Consider the following 19,062-nt stretch of genomic DNA (forward strand, 5'->3'; position numbering starts at 1 on the left):
AAATCCTGAGGTGAAAACAAGCATCCAAATGGTATCCTACAGAGAGGAGGCTAAGCTAGCCGGGCCTAAGTATAAATTTTTCTGTTCCATTAGAGCTGTCCTGGGAGGTATAAATAGACTTACTAATTGCACTGATATTAATATTGCTACAAGTGTTATGGAGTTTCATTACACAGGGAGTGGGAATTGGCTGAGCTGGGGAAAAAAAACACAATATGAAATCTGGCAAGAGGAAGAAAAAGGAACAGATGTCTAGGAGGGTTGGTTCCATATGCTGCATTTGCACATGCAGATATGCAAACTCAGTTGCCTAACAGCTCCACTGCTGGGAAATGCTTAGCCCACTGCAACTACAGGTAGTCCTCTGCTTCCTTCCTGCTCTCGGGGGAATTCTGAGAGTTGAAGACCACCAATCTGAAAGCTGCCAAGGCTGAGAGAGCCCATTCTAAGCATTCAGGGCAGCTGTAAACCCCAAATCCAGCCACATCCCAAGGGGTGGACTGCTGGGGGTTCACACGGGATCAGGTGATCCTCTAGCTAGGATTCCGCCCAGTTTGGCGAACCCTCAAATGCCACTCCTGGCTGACCACGCCCACATTGCCCTGCCCCTCCCACTCCTTCCCTTCCAGGAGTCTCCACGCGGCCCATTCATCATGGCAGGTAAGTGCAGGGCCCGCTTGGAGGCTCGGGAAGAGGGAGGGGGAAGGGCCTATCAGAGGTTCTGGAAGTCCAGAAATGGGCCTCTTTCCAGCCTCTGAGCAGTTTTCATGCCCCCCCCCCGAGGCTTGAGGAAAGCTTATGGAGTCTGGGGAGGGCAAAAAATGGGACTACTGGAAATCCCGAAAGTCTGGAAATGTTTCCAGGCTCCGGAGCCCAAGGGAAGCAGTTTTTGCCCTGCCATTGGCCCGAGAAAAGCCTCAGGAGCCTGGGGAAACACACACACACACACACACACACACACAATTCATTGTGCAGGAGGCTGACTAGGCCACACCCACTATGGCCACGCCCACTCAGCAGTGGGGCAGCGAACCTGTTGCTGCAATTTCTGAAGCCCAACCCTGCAAATATCATAAAATATATAGGCTTCCAGAATAGATTTTACAGTTTCACCTTACCCAGGCCCCGCAGAAGGGGCACTGGCATGACTCTGCCCATCTTTCCTAACCCATCCTTCTGCTCAGCAGGAAGTGAATGAACAGTGATGATGTGACAGGACTAGCCCAAGCTGGGTCTCATGCAGACTGCACAAAAATATGTTAATAGCTCACCTGTTTGCAAGAGAAGGCAGAATTCCTCCAAGCCAGGTAGACAGATGAAAGGGAACAAAAGGGTGGCACTCAGAGGTGGTATTCAGCAGGTTCTGACCGGTTCTGGAGAACCGGTAGTGGAAAGTTTGAGTAGTTTGGAGAACCGGTAAATATAATCTCCGACTGGCCCGCCCCCATCTATTCTCTGCCTTCCGAGTCCCAGCTGATCAGGAGGGAATGGAGATTTTGCAGTAACCTTCCCCGGCCACACCCACCAAGCCACGGCTACAGAACCGGTAGTAAAAATTTTGAATCCCACCACTGGTGGCACTCATGTGTTCTTCAGCAAGCTTTAGCTGCTCATGAATTTGGAAGTGGTAGTGACTATCCTGAGTTGGTGGTCAGCTTCATGAATGTGTGAATGAGTCTATGAAGCAGGTCAAATCAAGCTTGAGATAAGGAGTATAAAGAAGAAGTTTAGACATTGTTGGAAGAGATGTCCTTCTGGGTTCAGTTCCAAGTGGGGACAAAGACACTGGAAACATGGTGGCTGTTTGGAAAAAAAGTTTATTGATGAACAGGGTCACATGCCTTGAAGGTGATGGGTGAAGAAAAAAAGGGAAGAGATGCTGAGAGTGCCTGAGTCTTATGCCCTCTCTGGGCTTTCGAACTTGAGTTTGTATTCTGATTGGTTGTCAGACTCCCATGGGGCCGGGCAAGGGCAACTCTGTAGGCTGCCCGGAGTCCCAGGCTGGGTTGAGCCTTGCTGGGTGATGCAATCTTCCCAGGTGCCATGTGGTGAGATGGCTAATCCTACCTTTGTTGGATCTTGGGTGAGGGCCAGGAGTGGGTTCCTGCCGCCATTACTACCGGTTCGGCGCCTGAAAAAGTTTGCATGCATGCTCCACGTACACGCGCATTTTCACTAAAATAGTCTCTGCATGCGCACAACATTAAAAAGGGGGGAAATAACATTTTTTCAATGAAGCTTGTTCTGCACATGTGCATAACAGAAAATCAAGATGGCACCAACGAGGATAGAACCGGTCATGGGTCCACCGGAATTACTACCTATTTGGCCATTCCGTACCGGTAGGAACCCACCTCTGGTGAGCGCAATTGCTTATGAATAGTCCTGGCTATCTCTTTATCTCTTAAGTGCGGACATCTGCTGTGGGCTATTGAAGAGGGTGGGGGATATTAAGAGTGATTCTGTCTCTTGCCTAAAAACACATTTCTCCATTTCTCATTTGGGGAAATAGAATATTCTGCCTTTTTAATATTTCCTAGAATATTTCATTTTTCTAGGAGAGGGGTGGGTTTTAACTTCCTACAACACAATAGTAGTCCTCCAATATGTGAAAGACTGGCACAGAGAGGAGGGAAAGTCAACCTCTTTTTCAAAGCATCTGAGGGCAAGGCAAAGAAGTAATGGATGGAAGCTTAACAAAGAAAGATCCAAGCTAGAATTAAGGAATAAATTTCCTGTCAGTGAGAACAATTAATCAGTGGAACAATTTCCCTTCAGAGGTTGTGTGGCTCCATCACTGGAAGTTTTTAAGACGAGGTTGGATTTTCCTGCTTGAGCAAAGGGTTGGACTAGATGACCTCCAAGGTCTTCCCCAACTCTGATATTCTATATTCTGTAAATGCTCTCTCTCTCTCTCTCTAAAAACATGAATGTTGAATGTGTACGGTATTTTACATACTTGACATTTAATCTTAAAAGAAGCAATAGTTTATCAATGCCTCATAGTTTGTTCTCTATTTGGGGGGGGGGGAGGAAGAGACGGAAGAGAAGAAAGAAAATGCTGCCCTCATGTGGCCATGAAATGAAATTATTTTGCCTAAAATGAAGATGAGGGGGGGGGGCAGTTTCCAAATGCCTGACAAATTGATTAAATTGTCTATCAAGCTGATCTAGTAATATGAAAGGACTTGAATCAAATGTCAGTGTTATATTTGGAAGCGTTCCTGCAAAATGCCTTGCTCTAACTTATGATTTTCCAAGGTTTACCATGCCAGGGTTCTTTTTCCTGGATAAGCAGATACATTTCCGCACAAAGGAGCAGACTGCAGCCACCCATTGACTTCATTCACACCAAATACATTACTTAGATTTCTTATACAATGTGTCGAACCACAAACTAATCGAAAGGGTTGGATATACTCTAATGCATGGGTGTCAAACTCAAGGCCCGGGGGTCAGATCTGGCCTGTCGGTTGCTTAGATCTGACCTGTGAGGCTGCCCTGGAAACAATGAAGGACCCGCCCACAATGCCTCCATTTTCGCAGGCAGAGGGAGGGGGTGTCGCTCCCTCTATCGAACCAGTAGTGAAGAAAATAGAGTACCATCTCTGATTCAAAGGCTGTCATTAAGGTTTTCCTTCCGTAGGAAGTTAGCACCTATCCCTCTCCTAGAAAAATGAAATATCTTGGGAAATATTGAAAAGGCAGAATGTTATATTTCCCTGGATAGGAAATGGAGAAACATGTTTTTTAGGAAGGAAACAGACTCACTCTTAATAGCCACCACCTTTGTCAATGGGCCATTAAAAGGCCTCAGCCAGTTTATTCTACATAACACAGAATTCCCCCCTTCAGCTCCAGGGTGATGGGATTAAGGCATGATAGTATTAGCCCTTTACCCATCCCACCACAAGGTAACTGGGAAGAAGCAATGCTCAACCAAACTTGGACTCAAGGCACAGCCTACAGAGTTGCCCCTGCATGGCCCCATCGGAGTATAACAACCAATCAGAATACAAGCTCAAGATCAAAGGACAGAGAGGGCATAAAACCAGGGACTTTCAGCATCTCTGCCCTTTTTTTCTTCTTCACCCAACATCTGGAAGCATGTGATCCCCCTTTTCTGCTCAGGAACTCAAGCCATGTGATCCTGTCCACCATTAAACCATCTTTCCAAGCAGCCTCCATGTTTCCAGTGTCTTTTTCCCCACTTGGAACTGAACCCAGAAGGACATTTCTTCCAACACTTCCATACACAAAGTTAAAGGAAATGAGTGGTGTAATGGGGTCTCTGATATTTACAGGGGGGCCTGCTGATAAGTTTCACCACCTCTTTCAGTTTTGACTCTCATACTTGGAGGAGGCTCGTGCTACTTATCTTGTTGTCTTCATTTCATGAATCGATCTGAAGTGTGCTGGACAATTTGGTGCCATCCAAACATTTGGATTTCATCATCCCCAGATACCATGGTCAAACTAAGAAACTGCAGTATGTAGTCCAAAACTCATGGAAAATTACTTACCAAAGCGTCCTCCTCCATTCATAGAAAAAGTGAGGGCATTACATACATACATTACATAATTGATATGTTGAATAGACAGGAATGAATCAAATTATAAACATTCTTATGTTAATTGTGTTACTATTTTATTAATTGTCTGAACCAATAATCTATTTCAAATAAAAAAGTAAAAAATCAAGGTTATTTTCATACGTACTGTTCTCTTATATATGCATTTTATATGTAATTTTTTAATAAATATGCCTTCTATTAGAAAAGCACCTGGTCATATGCCAATCCAGGTAGGTAGGTAGGTAGGTAGGTAGGTAGGTAGGTAGGTAGATAGATAGATAGATAGATAGATAGAGATAGATAGATAGATAGATAGATAGATAGATATGCATACACACACATACACATACACATATACACAAACACACATACACACATTGCATCCAGTGTGATTTTTATTGAATATTACTTATTTTATCATAAAACATAAAATACAAAACAGTAAAACAAGCAAACAAAATAAAACAAAACAAAAGCATACATTCAATTCCAACAACAAAAAAGAGGTACAAAAAAAGAAGAAGAAAAAGTGCTCAATTAAATTTAACATTTAACATGTAGGATCCACCCTGAGTGGGTGCTGAAAGAAAAGAAAAAGCAATAAATTCTCCTCCCCTGTTATTCCATTAAACACGTAGAAAGTCCACAAATGGTTTCCAGTCTCTTATAAAGCTGTCTACTCCATTATTTCTATTCAAAGCAGTCAATTTTGTCGTTCCTGTTAATTCAGTCAATTTCAAAATCCATTCTTCAACAGTTGGCATCTCTTTTTCTTTCCAGTACAACCCTTGCTATGGGTTGTACTTGCCAACTATGTGAAGGAATAGCACCCCAAATTTATTTTTGTTTTGATTAGTCAATTTTTTGGGGGACTAGTTCCCATCTTCTGAGCTACACACTGATTTTTTAAAACATCCTGGAAAAGATAAAAATATAAACCCACATTATGTTTATGATGCAGTGAATTTTTTTTGAAAAAAGTCTTATTCCTAACTAGACACCGATACATTTTTCAAACAACAAAAATTGGGCAGGGAATTTTTATTTGCTATGCTCGTAAATGTCTCATAATATCATGGACAATAGAAATGAAGGTTCATAAAACATCGGTAAAATCTTCCAGAAACTCAGCGTGGTGTTATAATAAAGAAATAAAACAGCAGGGAAGGATCAAGAAAGTTTCTTTAGCATAAACAGAGAAAATTAACTCATCCAAGGAATTCTGTCCCTCCTTTGAAGATCATGGCTAATTAATAACAGAAAGAAGGAAGGAAGGAAAGAAAGAAAGAAAGAAAGAAAGAGGGAAGGAGGGAAAGGAAAGGATAGAAGGAAGGGGGAAAAAAAGAAAGAAAGGTTAAGGAAGGGAGGAAGGGAGTAAAGGAAAGAAGGAAGGAAGGAAAGAAAGATAGGAAGAAAGAAAGAAAATAAATACATAAATAAAAAGAAAGGAAGGAAGGAAGCAAGGGAGAGAGGAAGGAAAGAGAGAGAGAGAAAGAAAGAAAGAAAGAAAGAAAGAAAGAAAGAAAGAAAGAAAGAAAGAAAGAAAGAAAAAAGAAATTCTTTGAGGGCTTTAATGTATGTCTTTTTTTGCATCCCTTTCCTTTTAGATATGAGGCAAATAGGACCAGCGGCTTCAACCACATTCTGAAAAATGCCAGTGTGATCTTTGAAAGCAAGGCAACCTCTTAGAACTACATAATGTAGTCTTTCCTCTTAATGAGTGATGAGCAGTTTCTAATTATCAAGTAAACTTCCCTGGTTAATTTACTTGATAATGTAAGTAAATCTTGGTAATGGTCAGTGACTTTTTTGACCCTTCTTCTCCACAGATGCCCCTGTAACTTAGATAACCTGCTGCAGAAAACAATAGGCTGTTGATTTTTTTCAGCTCCTTTAAAAACCCTATGCCCCAACACAACAATTAATTATTTCTACACAGACTGACAAAATGCTCCACAATCGCTTCTAGCAAAAGAAGCCAATTTTTTGCATCAACAAACTGAGCTCAGGCTCCCAAGAACTCTGGCTCTTGCATAGGAGATTTTTTGGCAGCCGTTCGCTGCTCAACTCGCCTATATGTGGATAAGTAATTACTGGTAACTGGATCCAGAAAATGGAGAAATTGGTGGCTTTTCTTTTTTCCTCCGTTTCCAGCTAACCACAGATGGTAATTTGAATGTTTGCCTGGGGATGATGTCAACATAGGACGGTTTGTAACCTGAGGTCCATCCTGCCTCTCCTTACGCTTCATTGGACTAATATCTGCATGTTTTCTTTTGAGGTCCGTAGGCATAATACAGACAGTCTTTATTGCACAGGTCGGAAATCTCTGGTTCTATCAGTCAAGGATGTGCCAGTTGCTCCTTGAATGGCACCAGGAGAAATACAGGCTGACTCACAACAACTCCCTTCCTTGGGCAGTGAGTTGAATTACAGTGGAGAGACCCCTCAGGTTTATGGGCTGGAAAAGCACAGCTTTTGAAGAGCTTCTTCATGCATCACAGTGTGTGCAAAGTTTCACTGAACAAGCTACAGTGATTTGGTTTATGTATCATATGAAATCATAATTTACAGACCTCGTTTAATGGCTAGGTCATGTACTAAACAATCAAGCCATGCTAGAATTTAATGCAATTGGTGGATCCGTTTTTCGTTGGAGGTTCTGTCTGTATCCAGCCTCAGTTGACCAATTTGATTTGTGAAAGGGCTGTCCAAAGTGACACTGAGACTACCCAAAGCAGCTGGAAGAACACTTTGTACAAAGCATGCTTGCAGGCTGATTATAGTCCATTAGCAGATAGCTCCATTTTATGGTTATCTGCAATGATGATTCACTTTTATGATTGGAAAGTTTGTGATGCTTTTATGATTTTAAGGTTGGGTTTCATTCTTGTTAGCTGCACATAATCTTGCAACGAAAGCAATATATTAATGCTATATAAAATAAACCAATAAATAAAGCTTGCCTCAGAGTCTTTCAAACGGTCACATCCTCTAGAAGCCTTGGTGCAAGTCATGCTTTTGGAAAGGCACACACACACACACACAAACGTGCACGCGCATGCACTTCAAAGATGTTTCAGGGTTTCCCGAACACGTGTGTAGCAATAGCCCTTAGACTTATATACCGCTTCCCAGTGCTTTACAATCCTCTCTAAGCGATTTACAGAGTCAGCCTATTGCTCCCAAACTGGTTCCTCATTTTACCCACCTCAAGAGGATGAAAGACTAAGTCAGCCTTGAGTCTGGTGAGATTTGAACTGCCAAATTGCAGGCAGCCGGCAGTCAGCAGAAGTAGCCTGCAGTACTGCCCTCTAACCACTGCACCACTGCAGCTCAAAGGATTCATTCCCCATTTCCTTATCATTCTAGCAGGAAGATGCCCCCTCAGCTACATTTCAGACTTGGTTCTCATGTTGTGGCTTCATCTGGCCTCCAGTTCACAGCAAATCAGCTTAAAGTTACCCATAGTGGTTCCATTTTTTAAAGTAGCATTTTCCCTTTTCTCTTGATACAGTTCTTGTGAACATGATCCATGACACTTCTTCAGTGAGGTTCTTGATGATACCATTTTTGTATCATTTTTGGCTGCCAAATGTCCCCTCCCTTCTAGTCACTGGCTCATTTTACCCAACTCAGAAGGATGGAAGGCTGAGTCAACCATGAACCTGGTCAGATTTGAGCTGCCAAATTGCAGGCAGCCGGCAGTCAGCAGAAGTAGCCTGCAGTACTGCACTCTAACCACTGCGCCACCTGCACAGCCCCTCCTGATTCGTTAGTGGCCCCCTTGAATCCAGGCATTCAAACAACTCTGGAAAGCCTTTGGTACTGGTGTGCATGTTGTGTGGAAGATGCAAGTTGTTGTAATGTGTCAGAGAGAAGCATTTGGTTTGCACACTTTCTTCTTTGCATTGCCTTCACTCTTATAAGATGTAGCATTTCCAAAAGAAAACAATTATACATATTTTAAAAATCTGCTTGAATCTCTGATGACTCCCAAATATGTCAAATGGACCCCCCCCCACTTTCCTTGGAAGTGTCAGGTTGCACTATTCTGATACATTTAAGCAGTTGTGCGTATGAAATCACTCATTAGTCATGTCTTGTCCCTGGCAATCATAAATAATGTTATCATCTGATACCGCCTGCCCTGAAAAAAATCCCATTGCCAAAAGAAATCCACACACAAATTGGAACTAAGCATTATGGAGGCTACACCCACAGGAGTCTTAGTCATTTTAATAAGATGTATCACACGCAGCCAGAGAAAAGTCTTTGGTTAACATTGCAATTCTATGCATATTTATGCTAAGTTCACCTAAACTTTCATAAAAGTAAATCTTGGATGGAATCAATCATTTGCTTATTTATCTTGCTAACCGCCATTTGGTTAATTGTGGATTGTTGACTATAGCACAATTGGTAGACTTTGCACAATGTGCTGAGCAATAAACCATGGTTTATAAATCACAGTGACTAAGTTCACACATTACATTAAACCATTACTTCACTAAGGCAAAATTAAGCTACGTCTACTTATTTATACTTCGTGTTTTTAGACTGCTCATTTCTCTCAAGGAGAGACTTTGTCTTATGATCTCAGTTTTAAATTCACTGCTGCAAATGGGCCTAAATCGGCTACTATTGACAAGAATCCACCAAGACCAAAATAAGAGACCTATGGATAATCCATAACTTACAATTGACAGCTGATATTAAGTAAACATTGGACCATTTCATGTACGGCATTCCATTCTCCATGATTTGCATTGCATGCTTAACCATTATGTATTCAACTTAGTTTTCTGGACTTTTCTAATACACTGAACCACAAATTAATCATACTTATTAAGTTTGTACAAAAGGCTAGGCTCAAACAGAATAAGCTGATTTGTGCTGTGTAAACAGAAACTTCATGTGAAACCATAAGACTGCCCTAGCAATGAATGTTGCATATTTCTTAATAGCTTCATTCCCTAATTTTTTTTCTAGATAGCTGAAGTCCAGGATTTTATATTCACACTATCACACATCACACTAGCCTTGATTTATCAAGCTACTTGTTATTTATTTGCTTTTCCAGCATGCTGGAGCTTTGTACAGCTTTGTCATTAAGCCAATCACACATATTTGTACCAATGTTGTGATGTGCAAATGTTTGAATGGCAATCAGAGATCATTTTGTATCTGAGGCAGGCGACAGCATCAGTGCTGGGTTAACGCTGCCAGTTGTAAGTTGTAGGCCAGGTTTCCTTTATGACCATGCCACTACTTAAAGGTAAAAGTTTACCCTATCCAGTTGTGTCTGACACTAGAAGACAATGCTCATCTCTGTCTCTTAGCTGAGGGAGCCAGAGTTGTCTGAAGACACTTCCGTGGTCATGTGACCAGCATGACTATATAGCGAAGTGTACAGAACGCTATTACTTTCCCACTGAAGTGGTACCTATTTATCTACTCTCATTTGCATGCTTTTGAACTACTAGGTTGGAAGGGGTAGGGGCAGAGGTGGGTTCCTACCAGTTCGGATCTGTTCAGCCGAGTAGGTAGTAACTCTGCCTGCCACGCCCCTGAACTGGTTCTATCGTTTTTGGCTTCTGCGCATGCACGTCCCCAAGCAAACCCGCAGTAACAGAATCCGGAACCCACCCCTGGTTGGGGCAAGTAAAGAGAGCTCACCTGTCACACAGCGCACCAGTCTTGAACCTGAGCTCTCAGTTTTCCAGCTGACAAGCTCAGCATCTTTAACCACTGAGTTATTTTCTAAGTGAAGTAACACTGCATTGTGATTGTTACCCCTCTGGGGCCACACAGAGACTAAGTTCATACACCAGAGTGAGCTATAACTTAACCAAGTTTGTTCAATAAACTGTCCTTGGCAGGAAAGTGAAAAAGCAAAGATATGCGTGTCAACATCTTGCAACCATGTTTGCTCGCAGCATAGGAAGTGAGAAATGAGGCAATGTGTTGGGCATACCTTTGAGTTTTGCATTGCTCAAATGGGCAGTGTTTATTTAAATTGTTAACTGATTTTAATCTTCTCACAATTATGTTTAATAAAAATCACTGCAAAATATGCTGTCTTTGAAGAAGCATTCCTCTTTTTCACTCATATTAAGCACTATTGTTTTATTCATATGGAAGTGGGTAACTATATAATTGGCGAACTATATAATTGGTTCATCCCTGGACTGATTAAAACACATTCAGTTCAATCTTATAGACATGAATACCATGGGATTTACTTCTAAGTAGACAGATACATACTTGCTGGGCTCTAAGATTTCTGTATCTGGGAAAGCATCCAGTTTAAAAGGCAGAAGGAGAGCACTCTGCCCCCTTTTAAGTATTTGGAAAGGACAACCATCTTTAAATCAAACTCACTGTGGCATGCATGGATAATAAAATAATTCATCAAAGCCTCACACTGGTTGGCAGAAACAAGTTTCATTCAGATCTTCCGGCTCCCCATGAAAGAAGAAACAGATGCAAATAGAAAGTTAACTAGCAGGTGAGCGATACTCATCAGGAGTATCTTGAAATACATATCATATAGGTTACAAACATACAGAAATATCTCCCTATTAGTCAGGTAGCTGTTGGACAGATGGAAGAAAGCAATTGTGATTTGAAAGATAAAAGGTAAAGGTTCCCCTCACACATATGTGCTAGTCATTTCTGACTCTAGGGGGTGGTGCTCATCTCTGTTTCAAAGCCAAAGAGCCAGTGCTGTCTGAAGATGTCTCTGTGGTCATGTGGCCGGCATGACTAAATGCCGAAGGTGCACGGAATGCTGTTACCTTCCCACCAAAGGTGGTTCCTATTTTTCTACTTGCATTTTTACATGCTTTCGAATTGCTAGGTTGGCAGAAGCTGGGACAAGTAACGGGAGCTCACTCCATTATGTGGCGCTCGGTTTTCGAACTGCCAAACTACCGACCTTTCTGATCAACAAGCTCAGTGTCTTAGCCACTGAGCCACCGTGTCCCATTTATGAAAGAATATTTAAGACTAAGTAGTTTATGTTGTGCAGAAAGGTAACCACAGACACCCTTCGGGGAGAGGGGGCGGTCTAGAAGTGTAATAAATAAATAAGTTGCAATATTTCCATTAGAATAAAAGCTCGAAAACTCAATCAGATCTGGTAAGTCAGATTTATGAAATTACAAACTGAAATTGTTTTATTTATACTTTGCATAGCATTTGGGGGGGGCGGGGGTAAAGATACATAAAGTTTCAACTTTCACAAAAGCTATATAGATCAGACTTCTCCAATTTGTGTCTTTCTGGCTTTTTAAAGACTATCTTTCCCAGTATTTCAAGAAATACTTATCCAAAAACAAGAATAGGGCACCAGGTTTGCCATTAGAGTTGGTGAGAAAAGAGCAGGGGGATTGCGTGTCAAAAAGTCAAATGTGCAACCGAATTCTTGCTGGAAGGATAGGCTTCAATTGTGTGACACACAAACACACAGACCCCCACACTGGACATTTGGAGACATGCTCTGCAATCTGGAGATATCACTGAATCATCAAAACCAACAGATCTGCTGTATAGTATTCCATCTCATCTTCTTTTAAAACCATTCAAGTGTCATCATTACTTCTTCTGGTCATGAATACCAGAGGTTAATTGTTTTAATGAAAGGAAGGACTAGGGGTGACATGATAGCGGTGTTCCAATATCTCAGGGGTTGCCACAAAGACGAGGGAGTCATGCTATTCTCCACAGCAGCTGAAGGCAAGATGAAGAAGCAATGGAAGGAAACCAATCCAGGAGAGAAGCAACCTAGAAATGAGGAGAAATTTCCTGACAGAACAATTAATCAGTGAAAATGTTTGCCTTCAGAAGTTGTGAATGCTCCAACACTGGAGGTTTTTAAGAAGAGATTTGACAACCATTTGTCTGAAATAATATAAGCTTTCCTGCCTGACCAGGTGTTGGATTAGGAGACCTCCCAAGTCCCTTTCAAATCTGTAATTCTGTTATCACTTTAGTCCCAGCAGTTACAGCTGACAGAATGCTTAGACAACAGCTTTGCTACAGTAGTTAGAAATGGAATGAGAGCCAGTCTGGTCTAGTGGTTAAAATACTAGACCAGAAATGGGGAAACCCAAGTTCTTGTCCTGCTTTAAGACCCAGTCCAGCTGGGTGACTTTGGGCCAGCCACTCTCTCTCAGCAAAGCACTTCCAGAAATATTGCCGAGAAAACTGCAAGGATCTGTCCCTATAATTGACAATAATCAAGTATGACTTGAAAAGGAGAAAAATCTGTTTAAAACTTCTTGAAATTGGAAGTCAGCATTTTTGTGAAGTACCAGGTTAGTCTTTTTCTACGTAGTATGAACTTTTCTTATGTGGAACTGTATATAAGAAAATCAAGATGGTAAAAGTTCTACAGCCAGAGAAGCTATTCATTTATAATATTCCGATGCCTTTAATTAACTAGGCACACAGTCTAAAATTTGTTGTGCGTCATTTTGTTGAGGCTTTAAGAATCAGCCACCATATACAAACTATATTATGCACATTGGGGGTTTTTGTGTGTAAATTGAGGCTCCTGCAAAAGACGGACTTGCTTTAGAGCATTGTTTGAACATGTGGAAATCAGCAATAATGTTTATAGATATACAAAGGGTGTATGTACATAGGGCATTGTTTTATTCCAAACTGGACAGTTATTTCCTTCTTTAAATCTCTGGATTTAATAGAATGTACTCAGTAATTAAATTATAAATAAATAATGCCCCAACAATATTTTGGAACACGAATTGTTGACTGAGCTGTAGTGGCCTGGTTTGTGCACTCTGCTAAGCCAAAAATATACAAACCACAGTATGAAATAATCTTCCAGATTGCCTGGAAAGCCACATGATTGCATAAATAAGTTAAAGGACAGTAGCAATGGATCCCAATAATGCAATAAAATAATTTAGGCTTGTACTGGCAAACAATTCTAGAGTAGCTAGATCATAATATATTCTTCTATTCAATATAAAGAAGCAAGCAAATGGTCATTATAAACCAGGGATATCTCTTAAAAGGACTGGACACATATACTACACAGAATGTTTTTGTTTCCTTAATCCAAAATTATCTAATTTGATACTGGCTCTCTAGCAATAGATTGATTGGCAATTTCTTCATGTAAAGCCTATGTTTCACTGACTGAGATCACTAACAAGTAATAGAATTGCATTTTATATTTTCCCCCTTTGTGAACAATGTTAAAGAAGATGCTAATGGTAAAGAATAATTATAATCTAAAAAAAAATTAGACCCCAGAAAGAGTGCCCCTTACCCACAGAAGAGAAAGAATGTTTCTCCATTGTTTGCTAGCATGCAATGTTATAAACCAAGGCATTTGTGAGGATATCTGTGGGTGTGTACATACAAGCAAAATGATGACTGTCGCAAGACAAACTCTCCTTTACAAAAAGGGAGTGGAACTTGGATTGTGATGGCATAATAATGGTTTTGTAATTTGGATAAAAGTCTCTGAACCTGTTGAGGTGTCTGATTTGTTCTTAGTTGAGAAGTCGTGTCTGACCCATCGCGACCCCATGGACAATGTTCCTCCAGGCCTTCCTGTCCTCTATCTTCCCCCAGAGTCCATTTAAGCTCATGCTGACTGTTTCAGTGACTTTATCCAGCCACCTCATTCTCTGTCGCCCCTTTCTTCTTTTGCACTCAATCTTTCCCAGCATTAGGCTCTTCTCCAGTGAGTCCTTCCTTCTCATCAGGTGGCCAAAGTATTTGCGTTTCATCTTCAGGATGATTATGTCTGATTATCCAGTCTATGCTATAGTATAGTATCGAGGATATTCCATTGTTAAGCAAGATACTTACAGTGAGTTTTGCCCCATTTTATGACCTTTTTTCCCACAGTTGTTAAGTGAGTCATGTGATTGTTAAACAAATCTTACTCCCCAACTCCATTGACTTTGTTTATCGGAAGCCAACTGAGAAGCTTACAAATGGTGATCACATGACCCCAGGACAGTGCAACTGTCATAAATACATGCCAGTTGCCAAACACCTGAATTTTGTTCTGTGACCATGGGGATGCTGAAATGTTTGTAAGTGTGGAAACAGTAAGTATGTCACTGTTTTCATTACTGTTATAATTTCAAACAGTCACTAATTGAATGGATGTACAATCAGTGGTGGGATTCATTTTTTTTTACTACCGGTTCTGTGGGCGTGGCTTTATGGGCATGGCTTTGTGAGCGTGGCAGGGGAAGGATACTGCAAAATCCCCATTCTCTCCCCTCCCCACTAACCTGCTTTCCAGCTCCGTTCTCCTGTTCAGGGCAACAAAAGAAGATCAGCTGGGAGGCAGTGGGGGCGGGGCCAGCCTATTTGACAGTTCTCCAAACTATTCAACATTTCTGCTACCGGTTCTCCAGAACCTGTCAGAACTGGCTGAATACCACCTCTGTTACATTGTGGACTATCTGTGTTTGCTTTGTCCAATAACACATTTTGAGCCAAATGAGGTCTACGGAGATTCTGAGTCATCCAAGTCATGGTTGTCCCAGATGTGTTTTTTCAAGAGGCAACTGGACTTTCTGTATTTTTTTTAAATTTGAAGACCTTTCGCTTCTCATCTAAGTAGCTTCTTCCGCTGAAGAAGCTGCTTGGATGAGAAATGAAACACCTTCAAAGAAAAGCCAGAAAGTCCAGTTGCCTCTTGAAAAATCACCTTTGGGATACAAATGAGGTGGGCAGTTTGCGTTGATCCTTGTAACTGCATTATCCAACTGTGAGAACCTTGAGACTTGGTGGTTAAAATCTGGCACAGCATACATGAAGCATAGAGCATCTGGAAGAATTTATTGTTGGAAACGTATTGTTTTATTTAAAAGATGGGTATTCATTTCATGGTTCAAAGTCATGGGGAATTTCTGGAATGCAACTCCATCGCGGGGTCTCAATTAAATAGGGAGAAGCTTTGTAGGCCTTTGTTCCCATTAGGGATGCTCCATAGTGTCTTCCACTTTTCTTGGGTGGTTCATTGCTCAACATGTGCCATGTGTACCATATGTTCCATCTGAGCAAGTTGGGGGAAATGTTGAAAGGCGAACCAAACTAAAATATTTGACACAAGGATCTACTTATAATGCAAACTCATCTTTCCATTGTGACCTGATTCTTGTTATCTCGAGAAAATCGGCTTCCTCACAAAAGAAGCATTTTGGAGAGTGGAGAGTTAATGCAGTAGGTGATGGAAACATAAATTATAACCCAGCTGTATTTGCTGAAATGGATTATATATGTGAAGCTTTCCTTGACAAAGTCTGGAAGCTAGATTTGTTATTAAATGTAAGAGCTAAATTGCTACTTCAGAAAATCCGAATAATATTGTAGTATCTTCTTGCTGGAAGGTGTGACCCATCAATTATTTTTCAGAAACAATTGTTGGCATCACCTTTAAAACTACAAACGGTTTAGAGCCCATCTTCTTGAGACGTTTTCTAGCTCTGTATGAATCTATCAAGATATCAAGCCTTGTAAGATCATCTATGCCAGGGCTGTCAAATTTATCGCCCTCGGCGGATGCATCACCCGCTGGCCACGTCCACACCCAGTTTAGCAAAGGGAAAGAAAGTCCTGATACATCACATGACACTCCCATGATGACGTCAGTTTGACACCCCTGATCTATGCACTTCAACTGCATAAGTGGGCAAGTGACATCAGATGCCTCATCATGGAAATGATGAAAATTATATACTTTACAGAATTTGCATAATCTGTGCAAGGATGTCATGATGTGAATGTCCTCAGCATGGCTTGTATTGGATACATATGCTTTAACTCAGGAGAGGGTGTCAAACTCAAGGCCCAGAGTTCCAGGAGGCCATCATAGCTGAAAATGGAGCTTGGAACCCGTTTTCACTGACAGAGCGCTTGGGCCACTACAGACACCCCCAACACGGGTGACATCGAGCTGGCCAAGCCCACCTGGCCAAACTCATCCCTGTCCCCCAAGATTAAATACAGCCCTGATGTGGCCCTCAATGAAAACCCCTGCTGTCAGGGTTCCAAATACCGTATTTTTCAGAGTATAAGACGCACCTTTTTCCCTCAAAAAAGAGGCTGAAAATCGGGGTGCGTCTTATACACTGAATACATCATTTTTTGCCTCCTGAACCCCCGCCCCTTCACCAAAATGGCCGTGCATTGCTTTTAGGAGGATTTCAGAGTGCTCCTGGGGGCTGGGCAGGGCATAAACGGCCCGTTTTTTGCTCAATTTTGTCCCCACCCTACCCCCTAGGACAGGGGTGTTCAAACTTGGCAACTTTAAGACTTTAAGCAGAGCTGGCTGGGGAATTCTGGAAGTTGAAGTCCACAAGTCTTAAAGTTGCCAAGTTTGGACACCCCTGCCCTAGGAGCACTCTATAAGCTTCCTAAAGGCTCTCCATGCCCTTTTTTTGACAAAAAACGGGCCTGTTTTTGTGAAAAACAGGCCACTTTTTTGCTTGTTTATTTTGGGGGGGGCTACCCCCCAGAAGCACTCTACAAGCCTCCTAAATGGGTATTCATGCTCTTTGTTTTGAAAAAAAAAAGCCTATTTTCACAAAAAACAGGCCATTTTGGGGAGGTCTGCAGAGTGCAAAAACTTTTTAAAAAGTTTGCCTCTTCAAAACCTTGGTGTGTCTTATACTCCAAAAAATATGGTAGCATCCAAAATTAAATCAGAATCCGAGGCAAAGGATTCCTCAAAGTTCCAATTTATTAAAAGAGCCATGTTGGCTTGCAGACCTGACAGCTGCCTTAACTTAATTTACATTCTTCTAGAGCAGTGATGGCGAACCTATGGCACGCGTGCCACAAGTGGCACGTGGAGCCATTTGTCAGGGCACGCGAGGCGCTGCCCTGTCAGAGGGTCGGAAGGTCGTTTTAAGCACTCCAAAGGCGTCAGGGAAGCCTCCGGACAATCCCTGAAGCCTTCGGAACGCTTAAAACGACCCTCCGAGCAACCCAGAAGTCATATCCTGTTTGCTCGGAGGGTGGTTTTAAGCGCTCCGAAGGCTTCAGGGAAGCCTCCGGATGGTCCCTGAAGCCTCCGGAGGGGCGGGGGAGGCTCTTTTTGCCCTCCCCGGGCTCCTATAAAGCCTCTGGACCCTGGGGAGGGCGAAAAAAGCATGTAAAAATGGGGGGGTCGCGCGTTGTGCGCGCATGTGCACTGGGGGGGTTGCGTGTTGCATTATGGGTGCGGCACGCCCGCACACGACCCCCCTGCGCTCCCCCCACTTGTGGCACGTGAGCCAAAAAAGGTTCGCCATCACTGTTCTAGAGATTGTTTATTCCCAGTCTTTCCAGTTTGAAGGACAGGGTCAGGATGTCGCTTCTCTGGACTTCCTAGCTGAAGCCAAATGATTTCAGCTATTTTGTTTTGGACTTGGTGTTATAACCAAATTGGGACAGCTTGTTTTGTCTAGTAAGGGAATTGGAAACTCTTTTTTCTATTTCTAATATTTTGGGGTGGTGTTGCAAAATTAGACAGCTTTAGCCATAGTATATAAAATTGCCATATGCCATGGCTGGTGGAAAAACTGTGCAGAGAATACATTCTGAACATCCTGATCCTTGGTGGAATATAGCAATATTTTTGCTGGCTGATTAAAAAGTCTGCAAGCAAAAATAATCTAATTTTCTTTATGAACCCTTAAGGACTAACAATTTCATTGTTCATGTTAATCGGATTATTTATGCATTTGGTTCTATGTGGGTAATTGTATTGTTCTGTAGGATTGTGGTTCCAACTAAAGTAACTTGCATTCCCCTTCAATCTTTGCAATACACTGTATTTTTATTTCTACTAAACCCCAAAGGGCCACACAAGCAGCGGTTATACACATAATCTAGAAAAATAGCAAATGAAAGAGGGGTGGAAAGCTTTACTGAAGAAAAATGTGAGATATACAGAATATTTTAATGTGAAGCAAACTTGGATTGATAAAACTAAGTTTCCTCACCTTAATTTGAATAGTGAGAGGTGGACACAGATTAACAAAGATATTATATTAATCAACATAAACTCTGCCTCCCCCCCAATCCTTTTCTTCTGAAGGAGTTTTTATCTCTCTTTCATACAGTACATACATGCATACATACATGTTCATTACAGCAGCCAAATGAAAAGTCTGTATTCCACCCACAGCCAACCCCAGTCAAGCCCTTTCTCTGGCTATGTTGAGCCAGAGTGTTCAGTGTTCTTGAAGAGCATAACGTCTGTGTTTAAAATGAGCTTTTGCCTCTCCTCCTGCCAGCCTGAAAAGCAGGTCAGAAGAGAGAGATGGGAGGCTGTTATTAACTATGGATCTTCTAGTGTTCCACAACAGGACTAAACCCATGTTTAAAAAAATAGCTCTAAAAATAAATGACAAATAACTGGGCAGCTACTGTATGCCAAAGGAATTTGGGAGGAAGTGCCCCCTCAGCACCCAGCACACTGTCCTTCTTCCTATTAATTATGTTT

The sequence above is a fragment of the Natrix helvetica genome, assembly GCF_964273705.1.
Source record: "Natrix helvetica genome assembly, chromosome: 3".
NCBI classification, from domain to species: Eukaryota; Metazoa; Chordata; class Lepidosauria; order Squamata; family Natricidae; genus Natrix; species Natrix helvetica.